Source organism: Hemitrygon akajei, chromosome 8, assembly GCF_048418815.1.
Source record: "Hemitrygon akajei chromosome 8, sHemAka1.3, whole genome shotgun sequence".
In the NCBI taxonomy this organism is placed as follows: Eukaryota; Metazoa; Chordata; class Chondrichthyes; order Myliobatiformes; family Dasyatidae; genus Hemitrygon; species Hemitrygon akajei.
In genome coordinates this window covers 105,857,907-105,872,439 of record NC_133131.1, presented here as the reverse complement: position 1 = coordinate 105,872,439, position 14,533 = coordinate 105,857,907, and the positions used below count along the sequence as shown (strand labels likewise).

Below are 14,533 nucleotides of genomic sequence, written 5' to 3'. Positions count from 1 at the left end.
CTAAACATATCCCGAGGCACCAACAAAAGTAGAAATACAACAAAGCTGTTCTGGTTGATGTACTTTACCTGAAAAAGCGCAGAAGTTGCTCCCAACTGTTATGACAAGTCTGCCGATTAACTGAACTTATGACAAAGCTGTCCTGAAGCACACACTTCTGGTGCAGCAATCTCCCCACAAAATTTGTTTCTTTTCCGGTTTCTTTGCCAGATAAGCAAGCCAATTCTGATCTGGCCAGTGGTATCTGTGCTCCTCTCTTAAGAATCAACAAATGTCATGGTATTTACTTTTATTATCATTAGACGTAACTGCTAAAGTTGAAACTAGAAGTTGGATACTATTATTGTATTGTCAAAACAAGAAAAAATTGCTGCACTTTAGTAAACTTTTTCATGGAAAGCTGCTATTAAAGTAGTAATAACTTTTGGTTAACACAGGGAAGGCTTAATTTTTAAACAGTTATAATACTACTCTTTTCCTCTAATATCACATTCACTGCCCATGGGTTCAGAAATGTCACTTCTCTCACCATTTTATAGAGCAGATGCAAAGTATACACAAATATCTTACGAGAGGTCAGTTTCTGGCTTCCTGTTCCCTTTATTCCAGAACTAATAATTTGTGCTTTTGCTGGAAGCACACATTCCACTTTAACCTTGATGAAACGAAGCGAGTAAGTAAAAGTAAACTTCGTGCTACACATCTCCATGGAAACAGAGGAAGTACTTGCCTCTTCAAGAGGGAGGACCTATTCATTCCAGTTATGGCTTCCATAAGATTGATAAGAGTAAAAATGTCTGATAGTATCATTATTCCAACATGACTTTAACAGATAAACAATGAGTCGGCTATATTACAGCTGCCAAGCAGAAATATAAACTATACAAGGAATACAAAGGACAAAAGAAAATTAATTCTTACATAAAATGATGACATAAATTGCTTCATTAGATAACTTAGTATTATAACATTAAAGCAATGAAAACTTAAAAATCTCTAATATAAATCTGAGCCTCAGAAACTTTTTAACATTTGAGTTGCGAATCTATTAGTTCCTAAAGAAAATACTGTCATTATTTCCATACTGAAGCTGTGATCCATTTATGAATGCAGCAACAGTATGTATTACCTGGTGATTCCAGCCACGACACTGATTACGTTTTGTGCTTTCACATCTCTGATTTCTGAAGCTGACCACAATATGTTGAACCTCAGATTATGATGGGAAATTTTTTGTCTTCTTCAAAATCATGATCACGGCCATTATAAACCCTTACCTTGAAATATTCCACACAAATTAAACACCATCTCGTTTATATCATGTGATTGAGCCTAGGGTCTGTTTAAATTATCCCAAGTCGATCAGGGCTAACTTTTGCTTCATTTGCTGGTATCAAATCAGAATCAGATTTATTACCACAAACATTTATTGTGAAATTTGGCGTTTTGAGACGGTGCAAGAAATTAAAAAAAAGTTACAGATTGATAGATAGCCACATGGACAGATAGATAATACAAAAGAGGAAAAGCATGGCCATGCTCACGAACTGTACAGAAATCTGATGATGGAGGGGAAGAAGCTGTTTTCAAAATGTTGAGTGTGGGTCTCCAGGCTGCTGTACCTCCTACCTAATGTTAGTAATAAGAGGATATACTCTATGCCCTGGATAGTGGGTGTCTTTAATGATGGTCTCCACTTTCTTACGGCACTGCCTTTTGAAGATGTTCTTGTAATGGTGGGGAGACCTGTGCCCATGCTGAATGGCTGAATCTACAATTCTCTGCAGCCTCATTCCATCCTGTGTATTGAAGCTTCCACACAAGGCTGTGATGCAACCAGTCAGAATCCTCTCCATGGTATAACTGTAGACATTAGTGACAGTCTTCAGAGACACACCAAATCTTCTCAAACTCCTAATGAAGTATAGCTGCTGGTGTGTCTTCCTTGCAACTGCATCAATGTGTCAGGCTCAGGATCGATCCTCTGAGATGTTGATGCCCAGGAACTTGAAACTGCTCACCCTTTCCACCACTGACTTCTCAAGGAGGACTGGTGTGTGTTCTGCTGACTTCCCCTTCTTCAAGTTCACGATTGTTTTTTCAGTCTTGCTGACACTTCAAGGCAGTTGTTAGTACACCACTCAACTAGCTGATCTATCTCACTCCTCTACACCGCCCCATTACTATCTGAGATTCTGCCAACAAGTGTTGTCATCTGCAAGTTTATATATGGTATTTGAGATGCACCTAGCTGCACAGTCATGAGCGTACAGTGAATAGAGCAGTGGGCTAAGCGTGTATCCTTGAGGTGCATCTGTGTTAATTGTCAGCGAGGAGATGTTATTACTGATCTACAGTGATCATGGCCTCCTGATAAGGAAGTCAAGGATCCAGTTGAAGAGGGAGGCACAGAGTCTTGGGATTAGAAGCTTGGTGATTAATATTGAGGGGATGATAGTGTTGAACGCTGAGCTGCATCATTGAACAGCAGCTTGATGTATGTATTGTTGTTGTCTCGGTGCTCCAATGCAGAGTGGAGAGCCAGTGAGGGTGCACCCACTGTAGACCCATTGAAGCAGTAGGTGAAACACAGTGGATCCAGGTCCTTGCTCAGAGCCGCAACACTAGAATCACTTTATCACTGAGGCCCTGCGCTTCATGGGCGCTGTTATAATTGTTGCCCTTCTGAAGCAGGTGGGAACTTCAGAGTGCAGCAGTAAGAACGTCCTCCACTCCAGCCAGTTGGTCAACACAGGGTTTTCTTGGCCAGGTGCACTGTCAGGGCCTAACACTTTGCGAGGGTTCATCCTTTTGAAGGATGTACTGACCTCAGCCTCCAAGAAAGATATTGCATGGTCGCTGGATATTGTGGGCTCTCATGCCATCTTGGACAATGACTCCCATCCACTCCATAATGTACTGGTTAGGCACAGGAGTACATTCAGCCAGAGACTCATTCCACCGAGATGTAACACTGAGCGTCACAGGAAGTCATTCCTACCTGCGGCCATCAAACTTTACAACTCCTCCCTAGGAGTGTCAGACACCCTGAGCCAATAGGTTGGTCCTGGACTTATTTCCACTGGGCATGATTAACTTATTATTATTAATTATTTATGGTTTTATATTGCTATATTTCTTCACTACTCTTGGTTGGTGCGGCTGTAATGAAACCCAATTTCCCTCAGTATCAATAAAGTATGTCTGTCTGTCACACAGGTCTCATGTTATTCTTCCTTGCAAAGTGTGCATAAAATGTATAGGCTCACCAACATCTTTTATGTGTAATTTTAAATGAGTAATATTAAAATTAGTTCAAGAATAAACAGAAGAAAATACTATATCAGAGTCCTAGCCAATTGCATCTACTTTCTTAGAAGATTGTGAGATATCAACCTTGGAATTCATCCTCAATTTGAAAGCAATAAACACATACTGAGCCGTACAGAACACAGTACACACTCAGCAGCTGTATTCCAAGTTTAAAATTAGATTCCACATAAAGGAACAAAGACCAACCCAAAAAGCCCTGTTCTTTTTTTCTTGCCTGATGCTCTTTATTTGGAGTGTTAAATTGATGAAGGATTGATCATTTCTAAAATGGAGCACGTTTACAAACATGACTGGATCAGATTATTCCACTCTGGAAATTTGAATGTCACAGTTCGTAAATGCCATAGAGCTGATGCCACAGAAAATTATGTTATTCTCTGTTTACTGGAAATTACATCAAACAATCTTGAATCGTCAATCACTTATTCAGAGCATTGCTTAGAAAAACATGTCACCTTGCTCGGATATGCACCTGTTGGTTAATCTCAGAACAACATTCAAACAATTCTGCTTCAAAGTAGATCACACTCAAGGCTGAGAACCCCACTCACATTGGCTCCCTATCTCACCTCTTCTCCTTCAGGCCTCTTTCCCTCTTTCCCACCCCACTTTATAGACTCCCTCCCACAGGTCAACTCTTCCCTGATCCCCAAAGCCTCAGTCACTGCTGATTTTTACTATGGTAAGCCCACACTAAAACAGGCACTAGTGTGCTGTGCAATGATCCTTGGGCATACTTGCATTGGCAACAGGTGATTACAAGGTCACTGGGTCTGAACTGTTTGCACTTTACTGTACTGTTTTTAGAATATTTCTTCAAAGCTCTCTTCATTTAGTGTTTATGCAGCTTCACATATTTCATAACGGCCTGTGATGAAACTGACTCCAGATCTACATTCAGGATTTCATTAAACAAGAGATGACTATAAAACTCAAATTGTGCATAAGCAGAACACAGTCTGTATTGTAGAAAACTCAGCTGTACCATGGATTTTCTTGGCTGATTAGATACAGGCAAAGTTCAAAGAGGGCCAGCAAAAATAGCACAAAATAATAATAGCTAGAAAGCAAGACTGTAGGCAAGTTTTAAAACTTAATGGTGCAATTTCTCCAAATTAAAAATACACAAATATAGAGCAAAGCTTTTTGAATATGTTACATTAACAAAAACTTGAAGAAACATAATTGAGTATCAGCTTTTCTCCCCGGTGACTTCAAAGACTTTTTAATCAAACTATAGTCATTTACCCAGTGATTAATGGGGCACATTTGTGCAAGGTGAAGTTTACCCACTCCACACTAAAGTACAGATAATGTTATCATATAGCTCAATTTCTCTGAAAGCAGCTGATATACTTCACAGATACATCTTTTGACATATTCACACTAAACTTATCTCAGTCAGACATTCACACTAACCTTACATCAGTCATATAGCGAGTCTTCTTCCAATAAAACAAGCTGATGTTAAAGCAGTCTAATCATGCGTCTTGCAAATGCTGTGACTGCCTGTTGCTTAGGGTTCCTTTTTCTGCAATTGTGAAATGTCCTAATTTCTATGACTTCTGAATCCAAACTTACTGTGAAACTTTGCTCACTCCACATGACTACAGCATTTATTTCTTTTTTGCCTGAAGGTGGAAGTACATTTTTAAGAATGGCCCTCTGAGTCATTATCAACAGTGCTGACTGGTGTCAAATGAACTGGCTGACCTGAAAAAAGTTGGGTTCAAACTAGATTCAAAAATTGGCAGACTCGTATACAAGCTGATACTGCAAGAAAAGGTAAACTCCTTAGATAACGTGTAATTAATTTTTCAAGTGTGCTGTCATCAGCTTGCCCCTCAATACATCTTGGCAACTCTGTCAATACAAACTATAACTGATACCTGCTTGAAGCAGGTGGATACTTCAGATTGCTGAAGTGAGAGGTTAAAGATATTGGTGATACCTTCAGTAAGGTCATCAGTACTCGGCCAGGTACTCCATGTGGGAGAGATGCTTTCCGTGGGTTCATCCATCTGAAGGTACCCACAAGTAGCACAGTCATTTTCATCCATCGTTGTTGGCCAAATCAAAAGTGGTGACAAATTTGCAAACAGGAAGAAAATTGAAAATCTGGTTCAGTGGTGCCACAACAACTGCTGAAAGACATCAAGCCCAAGGAGCTAACTGTTGAATACAACGGAGGAAACCCAAGGTTCAAGAGTCAGTCCTCGTCAGGGGATCAGAGGTTTAAAGTGTCAGCTACTTTAAATTCCTTGGCATTATCATTTCAGAGGACTTGCCCTGGGCCCAGTACGTAAATGCCATTACAAAGAAAGCAAGGCAGCACCTCTACTCAGAAGTTCGTGAAGATTCAGCATGTCATCTAAAATTTTTACAAACTTCTACAGATGTGCAGTGTAATTCTGACTGGTTGCATCACAACCTGGTATGGAAACACCAAGACCCTTGAATGGGAAATCCTACAAAAAGCAGTGGATACGGCCCAATCCATCATGGGTAAAGCCCTCCCCACCACTGAGCACATCTACAAAGAGAAGTGTGGCAGGAGAGCAGCATCCTTCATCAAGAACCCTTACCATTTAGGCCATGGGTTTGTTGACCAATGCTTAAGAAACACTTTATCTCTACGAGCACCACCAATCTATTGGGCACTTCCTAATACTGTGATCCGCATTTTCCAGCTTTAATATGCTCCTTTGTTTTCTCCCCCTCTGCTTTCATTAGCCTATCAACCAGATGGCATCTTTTGTATCTTATCCCTATGGCAGGTTGGCCACACGTATCAGGAATATTCTCTTTGTCCAATCCATCTCTCCCCACATCACTGCTAACTTTAAAAACATTATTTATTGATTTAGAGATACAGCAGGGATCAGACCTTTGAGCCTAACAAGCTGCACCTCCCAGCAACCCACCTATTTAACCCTGGCCTAATCACAGAATTATTCACAATGGCCAATCAACCTACTTACTAGCACCTCTTTAGAATGTAGGAGGAACCTTACACATTCATGGGAAGGAACATATAAACTCCTTACAGACAGCATAAGAATTGAACTCTAAGCTGTAATAGTGTTGTGCTAACCACTACATTACCATAGCTCTGTCCCAGCTCTAACATAAGGTCTTCAAGCTGAAACACTAATTGCTTCTCTTTCCACAGATGCTGCCTGACATGCTGAGTATTTCCAAGGTTTTCTGTTTTAACTTAGCATCATCCATAAACACCGATAGTAACAGCCTATTTTTCCAAGTGCCAGAAACCCATATGACATAAAGCTGAGAAGTAGGGTAAATCCCTATGAATCTCATGGAGGACATCAGAAACCTCAGCTAAATTAATTTCCCATAGCCCAAATAATTAACAACGCACATCACAAGGTCACCTCAAGTTTTCTGCTTCATGTGATATGCTTGTATGCCTTCTAAATGCCTTTAGAATGCCTTCTAAATGCCTTCTGTATGCCTTCTAAATGCCTTTAGAATGCCTTCTAAAAATTCATAGAATCTTCATTTATCATGTTTAGAAGTGGAAAATTACAATCTTTGTCAGTTTAAGTAATATCAATACATTAGATTTAAGAAAATGTGTTGATGAATTCTCAATGAATATATAAAGCCGGAATCATTTATGTTCGCCATGCAAAGGCATCGTTTCCTGCTCGTTTACTTACTAATAATATTAATTGGGGCAGGCAAATTGTAAAAAGCAGTAAAAGGATATTTTAGGTTAAAGCAGTTCAAAATATGTCATTTAACTTTATTTGATGATACCATTTACCAGAGCAGTTTCAAAAAACAGAAATTATCTGGTTAAGTTTCCTCTCTCAGAATGTGCCACACAGGTTAATCTCCTGTACAATAACATTTTATTTTGTAAGGTTTAATAAATGAAATATTGAGAGATAAATTTAGCAGTGCAATTATCAGATTGCTGACCGCAATGTGAACTCAGGGTAACATTGGCAGTTTCAGGAAGAGAAAGCTTAGGCGAAATCCCCAGCTTGAAAAAAAGAACAGATTTCACCATTCACCCAAATTTAGTCCGTTGATTCTAGTTCCTTACTACTCATTTGACCAGATATACTGGAAGCAGCATGATGTTAGAAAAAGTGATATGTAATAAGGCAACTACACATTCTAGTCATTAATCACATTGAGCTTTACCCTCCTCGGTGCTGTCAGAACATTAACAAGCCACAAACTGTCCTACATGAACAATAGGAGCAGGAGTTGGCTATCTGGTCTGCCGAGCCTGTGCCAATAAGATCATGGCAGATCTGGCCATGGACTCATCTCTACCTAACTGCTTTACCCCATAACCCTTAATTCCCCTACTACGCAAAAATCCATCCAACCTTCCCTTAACCACATTTACTGAGGTAGTCACTACTGCTTCATTGGGCAAACAATTCCACAGATTCAACACACTCTGGGAAAAGCAGTTCTTCCTCATCTCTACCCTAAATTTACTCACTCTAATCTTGAGCCTATATCCTCTAGTTCTAGACTCACTTAGCAGTGGAAACAACTTTCCTGCCTCTATCTTATCTATCCTTTTCATAATTTTGTATGTTTCTATAAGATCTCCTTTCATTCTTCTGAATTCCAGCCAGTACAGTCCCAAGGGATTCAATCTCTCCTCATACTCCAACCCCCTCATCTCTGGAAATATAAAATTGCTTTGAAAATGTACCTGTTCGCCAAAGAAAACAGAACTCTAAAAATGAGTTGTGCTAGATTGCCCCATGAAAATTTTAAATCGCTTGGCAAAAAGGGTCGATACCCGAAATACTTTATTCAATACAAATTTATCAGACCATAATGCACAGGAGCAGAATTAGACCATTTGGTCCATCGAGACTACTCACCCATTCCATAATGGCTGATTTACTCTCAACTTCATTCTCCTGCCTTCTCCCTATAACCTTTGACTCCCTGATTAATCAAGAAGCTATTAATTTTTAATTAATTTTTTTATGAGTTTCTACAATGCCACAAACAAAAAAAAACAGTAAATAAAGAGGTTTATACAGTGCAAAACAAACATATCAAATGTATAGTTCATAACAATTAAGAAAAAGCACCCATAGTAGAATCATATAAAGTTAGTTACCACCCCACCACTACCCAACTCCAAGCCAACCTTACGATATATAAAAAAGTTCATCAGAACTTTTATCACCACAGAGCTGTATTTATAAAAAGAAGGTATATTGCCTACTACCTAAACTATAATATGTTAACACATCAAAAAAAAAAAAAATCTTGACCGTAAGAAGCTGGAAGTAAGGGATTTAAATGCAAAAGAAAAAAATGGAGGGATATACCTTTAATCTATATGGGATTTATGAAAATATACAAGAAAAGGATCCCACACCTCTTGGAACTTTATATCTGAATTAAGAAGTGAATAATGCATCTTTGCAAGGTCTAAGCAGGACACAGTATCTCTAAGCCATTGAGCATTGAGTGGGTGGGGCAGCATCTCTCCAGCCAAGGACTGCACGTCTGGCCAAAAGAGAGGCAAAAGACAATGTAGTCAGAGTTAAATGCATGTCAGCTTCTCCCGAAGTGCCGAAAAGAGCAATCAGAGGGTTAGGTTTCAAGTAGCAATTAAATATATGGGATAAAGTTAAAAAGACATCTCTCCAGAATTTCTCCAAGCTAGGACAAGCTCAATACATACGAATAAGAGAAGCCTCACCCCCTTTGCACTTATCACAACAGGGGCTAATATCAGGATAGAATCGTGACAATTTAGTTTTAGACATATGAGCCCTGTGTACTGCCTTGAATTGTAAAAAGCACTGGCGAGCACATAGAGAAGTTGAATTAACTGACTTGAGAATTGAATCCCAAACCTCGTTGGACAAAGGAAAATTTAAATCGTGCTCCCAGGCAGTTTTAATTTTGTCAAAGGGGACTCACCTCAACAATGCTAGCATATCTCGAATAATGGAAATTAAACCTTTACCCAGTAGATTCCTACGAAGAAGCAAATCCACAACATTTTTAGCGGGTAACTCAGGAAAGTTTGGTATTAAAGGGTTGATAAAATGTCTAATTTGGAGATATCTAAAGAAATGAGTGTTAGGTAGGCCAAACTTTACAGACAATTGTTCAAAAGTTGCAAAGCACTTATCTATGAAAAGATCTTCAAAACACCCAATGCTCTTTCTGTGCCAATCTAGAAATGTTAAATCCTGCATAGAAGGCTGAAAAAGATGATTATGTAGAATAGGACTAAAGAGAGAAAAACCGTTAAGCCCATTATGTTTTCTGAACTGAGCCCATATTCTCAGAGTGTGTCTGATAACCAGATTAACAATTGATTTAGGGAAATGGCAAAGAAGTGCGGAGATGGAGAGATTCTAGTTCAACTCCATTGTCACCCATATTGGGCAGTCAGACTGATTATAAAAGTAAGATCAAAAGATAAGACAACGTATGTTGGCTGCCGAGTAATATAAATGAAAATTGGGCAAGGCCATACCACCTACTCTTTTAAGTTTTTCAAGATGAGCTTTATTTAGTCTGGGATGGATGCCCTTCCGTAGATAGGATGAAATAATAGAATCTAACAAGTCAAAAAAGCTTTAGAAATAAAAATTGGTAAAGATTGAAATAAGTATAAAAATTCAGGAAGGATATACATTTTAACAACATTAATTTGACCTATCAGAGACATGGACAAGGGTAACCACTGTGCTAAACTCTGTTTTGTATGATTTAAAAGATGAGTAAAATTTTCTTCAAAAAGACGCTTATAATTTCTTGTTACTGTAATGCCAAGGTAAGTAAATTAATTATTTACTACTTTGAAAGTGAGGTTATGAAATTCTAATAATTGTACTTCTCTATTTATTGGAAAGAGTTTGCTCTTCTGTAAATTAAGTTTGTATCCGGAAAGCTGGCTAAATTTGTTAAGGAATGAAAGAAGCTATCAACTTCTGCCTTAAATATACCCAATGACTTGGGTATATGAATATATTTCACAGATTTACTATCCTCCAGCTAAAGAAATTTTTCCTCATCTGTGTTCTAAATGTACATCCCTCAATTCTGAGGCTGTGCCCTCTGGTCCCAGACTCCCCCATGAGAGGAAACATCCAATCCACATCCACTTTATCCGGACCTTTCAACATTTGATAGGTTGCAATGAGATCCTCCCTCATTCTTCTAAACTCCAGTGAGTACAGGCACTATCAAATGCTCCTCATATTTTGTTTGTGAGATCATTTCCATGACCCTCCTCTGGACTCTCTCCAGTGCTAGCACATCTTTTTAGATAAGGGGCCCAGAATGGCTCACAATATTCCAAGTGCAGCCTGACCAAGCTTCAGCATGACATCCTTGCTTTGCTAATATTGCATTTGCCTCCCTTACTAGCAATTCAATCTGCAAGTTAACCTTTAGGGAATTGTGCACAAGTTCTCCCAAGTCCCCTTGCACCCCTGATTTTTGAAATTTCTCATTTAGAAAATAGTCCCCAGCTTTATTCTTTCTGTCAACATTAGATTCTCTACATTAGATTCCATCTACCACTTCTTTGTCCATTACCCCAATCTGTTTAAGTCCTTCTGCAGACACCTGCTTCCTCAATACTACCTTCCCCACCACCTATCTTCATATTGTCCACAAATTTGGCCACAAAGTCATCAATTTCTTCATCCAAATCACTGACATGCAACACGAAAGGAAGCAGTCCCAACACTGATTCCTGTGAAACACCACTAGTCACTGGTAGCTAACCTGAAAAGGCCCCCTGTACTCCCACGCTTCTGCCAGCCAGCCTATCTAATATCCATGTTAGAATCTTTCCTGTAATACCACGAGCTCTTAACTTGTTAAGCAGTCTCATGTGCAGCACCTTGTCAAAAATCCAAGTAATCAACATTCACCGACTCAAAGGATTCCAACAGATTTGTCAAGCAACATTTCCCCTTTAATAAACCATGTAACTTTGGCCTAATTTATCATGCGCCTCCAAGTAACCCAAAACTAATCCTTTTCTGCCCACTCACACACAAACAGGCCTTCAAACCCAGAACATGCCTCCTCTGGGCCTCCAGTCCTCAATACTGGACTTGCAAACATTGGGCTTCTGACTTTCGGACAAGCCAACCTGCGGACTTTGACCTTTGGTCTCTACTTCCAGCCCTGCTGAGCTTGAGATTTTGACATTTGGCTTTGTCCTCTGTACTTTACTGACCTCTGGGTATTAACCCTCGGAATATCCGAAAGCTAGTTTGTCCTTTGGGCCTTGACCTCAGGGCTTGCCAATCATGGATTTGACCTTTGGACGTCAACTTTCAGACTTCCACATTCCTTTGACCCTGGTGCCCTGTGTCAGTCACCGGTCCTCACGACTCCTGCCAGTACGGTGCTCCAATCCAGGTTCTGGGTTCTGCAGGTGGCCGAGCTGGGGATCGCTGGTCTCCTCAGCACTTGCAGACTCAACCTCTGGGATCAATGACATTGGGCCGTGAGCTCCGAACATCATCTCCTGGCTCTGACTCTTCATTTATTGCCCCTGACCTCTAACTCTCCTTCGTCCCTGTCCCTAAACCCTAACATGACTCACAACTCCTGCGCTGTCCCCAAAACTATCACTACATTCCTGAGAAGGAAGGGGGAAGATGCCAGAATAAAAAGGTGGGGGGGGGGGGGGTGATGGGAAAGAGACCAGCTGGAAGGTGATCGGTGACCTATACATCTTGCTGTGTCCTTTGCCACCTTTCCTGACTATCCACAACTCACCTACAAACTCACTAATCAGAGCACCTATGGTCTACCCTTCTCTCAACTAAGTTTCTATGATGGCTAAAATATCATAGCTATATGCTTTAAACCAGGTGCTAAGCTCAACTGCCTTACCTGTTTAACTCATTATATTGGAATAAATGTACTTCTAGCCCTCATTTCTGCCATATGGATTAACTTGGCCTATCCCTGATTTCGCAATTATCACATAAGCAGAGCAAACTAGACCAGTGATTGCCATTTCTACCCGTCAAGTTATTTCTCGATACTAGCATGGATAAAGGACTGGCTGACTGGCAGAAGGCAACCAGTGGAAATAAAGGGTTCCTTCTCTGGTTGCCTGCCAGTCGCTGGTGGTATTCTGCCGGGATCGGTGTTGGTACTGCTCCTTTACGTTATACTGCAGTGATTTCAGTGATGGAATTGATGGCTTTGATGCGAAGATGATACAAAGATAGGTGGAGGGGTTTACAGTTTTGAGGAAGCAGGAAGTCTGCAGAAAGATTTAGACAGATTAGGAGAATGGGCAAAGAAATGGCAGATTATAGTGCAGGGAAATACATGGTCATACACCTTGGTAGAAGGAATAAAGGCACAGACTATTTTCTAAATGGAAGAGAAAATTCAAAAATCAGAGGTGCAGAGAGACTTGGGAGTACTTGTGCAGGACTCCCTAATGGTTAATTTGCAGGTTGAGTTGGTGGTAAGAAAAGCAAATGAAATTTCAACATTCATTTTCAGAGACTCGAATATAAAAACATGGATGAATTGTTGAGGCTTTACAAGGCATTGGTCAGATCTCACTTCAAGTATTCTGAGCATTTCTGGACCTCTTATTATGAATGGATGAGTTGGCATTGAAGAGAATCCAGAGAAGGTTCATGAGAATGACTCCAAAAATGAAAGGATACGAAGAGTGTTGGACGGCTCTGGGCCTGTACTCAATGGGAATGAGGGGGGATCTCAATGAATCCTATTGAATATTGCTTGTAAAATTCATTGCCATGGACAGCTGTGGAGGACAAGTAATTGAGTATATTTAAAATAGTGGTTGACAGGGTGTCAAAGGTTATGGGGAGGTAGCAGGAGAATAGGGTTGAGGGGGGTGATAAATCAGCCATGATGGAATGGCAGAGAAGACTCGATGGGCCAAATGGCCTAATTATTCTCCCATGTCTGATGTTCTTAAACATACTCAGCCTCCTCTCACTCATTAAAACGGGTTAGGCCTCTCAAAATGGCTTGAGCCAAAAGAAGATAATTGGAAATGCCCAGCAGATCAGGAAGCAAGTACGGAGAAAGAAATATCGAGTTAATGCTACGGCTGGCCAGTCCTCACCCAAGCAGGAAAGGGTGGTTATCTGAAATTGTTGCCATCTAATATTTAGCCCTAAGGGCCACGATATGCCTGATTGAAAGATGACATGCTGCTCCTTAACCTTGCATTGGATTTTATTGGAACAGTTCAGGATGTCACAGATCGTCATCAAAATGGGAAGAAGGATGAAGTATCAAACTGCTGGAGACTCAGAGTTCTCATGGACGCACTTAAAGATGTAAATGAGGGTCTTATGTGAATACAAAATAGAATTAAAAAGATAAAAACATTTTTAAAAGTCCACAGGCTAGGAATATAGCCTTTCAAGAACAAAAGCTTGATATAATTCATGTACTTAAAGTTAAGTGACTTGCTAGGATGGGCAGAGAGAAACTACAGGTTTCTGGACAATGAAGTTTGTGAGGGAGCTCAGTACAAGGGATCATAGCAACGAGAGTTTGATTGTTTACAAGTGTTGCTATGAACTACTTTCTTATTAACTGTTAAACTAATCTGAAACTTCTAATGCCAAGTTGCCACAAATCTAAGTCAAAGGGCAGTTTGAAGTGATTATTCAAGTCACTGCAATTCAGTGATCACATGAAGGTCAGATACAAATTAGCCTTGATGTAAGTGAAAAATGAATCATCCAAGGATTCTTCTTCTTCTTCTTCAATAATATTTAACACCATGAAAGTTCTCAAATGTATTTAATGATCTCTAGTCTTTCATCATATGTTACTTATGCCCCTTGAAGAATGCACATATGAGGAAAGTTTTGTTCATAACCGAGTCTGCACGGGACAGATTATCAACTCCTATGTAACACCGTGTAGAGGCAAACTCCACCCCCTCACCCACACACACATTAAAGATATATAGTTAATGGAAGTTCACCCTTACAAAATTCCCAAATTGTTACCCAGAAAGTTGGGATAGAGAATTAATTTTGTTCTCATGGAAGTTGAGTGAAAAAAAGTAAATAAAACAATGCAAAATTTATTCTCCTTTAAACTCCCGCCACTTGATGCACATGGTGATGACATGTCTTTGCATTATGGAAAATCACAATACAGTCATCGTCATGAAAAGCAAGCCCATCCCATT

General features: G+C 39.8%; 1 protein-coding gene across 9 annotated transcripts in view; it reads right to left on the bottom strand.

Annotated features, from left to right (window-relative positions):
* LOC140732139 (tensin-3-like) overlaps window positions 1–14,533 on the bottom strand; it is a 434,552-nt gene that overhangs the window by 199,255 nt on the left and 220,764 nt on the right. The window lies entirely within an intron of this gene.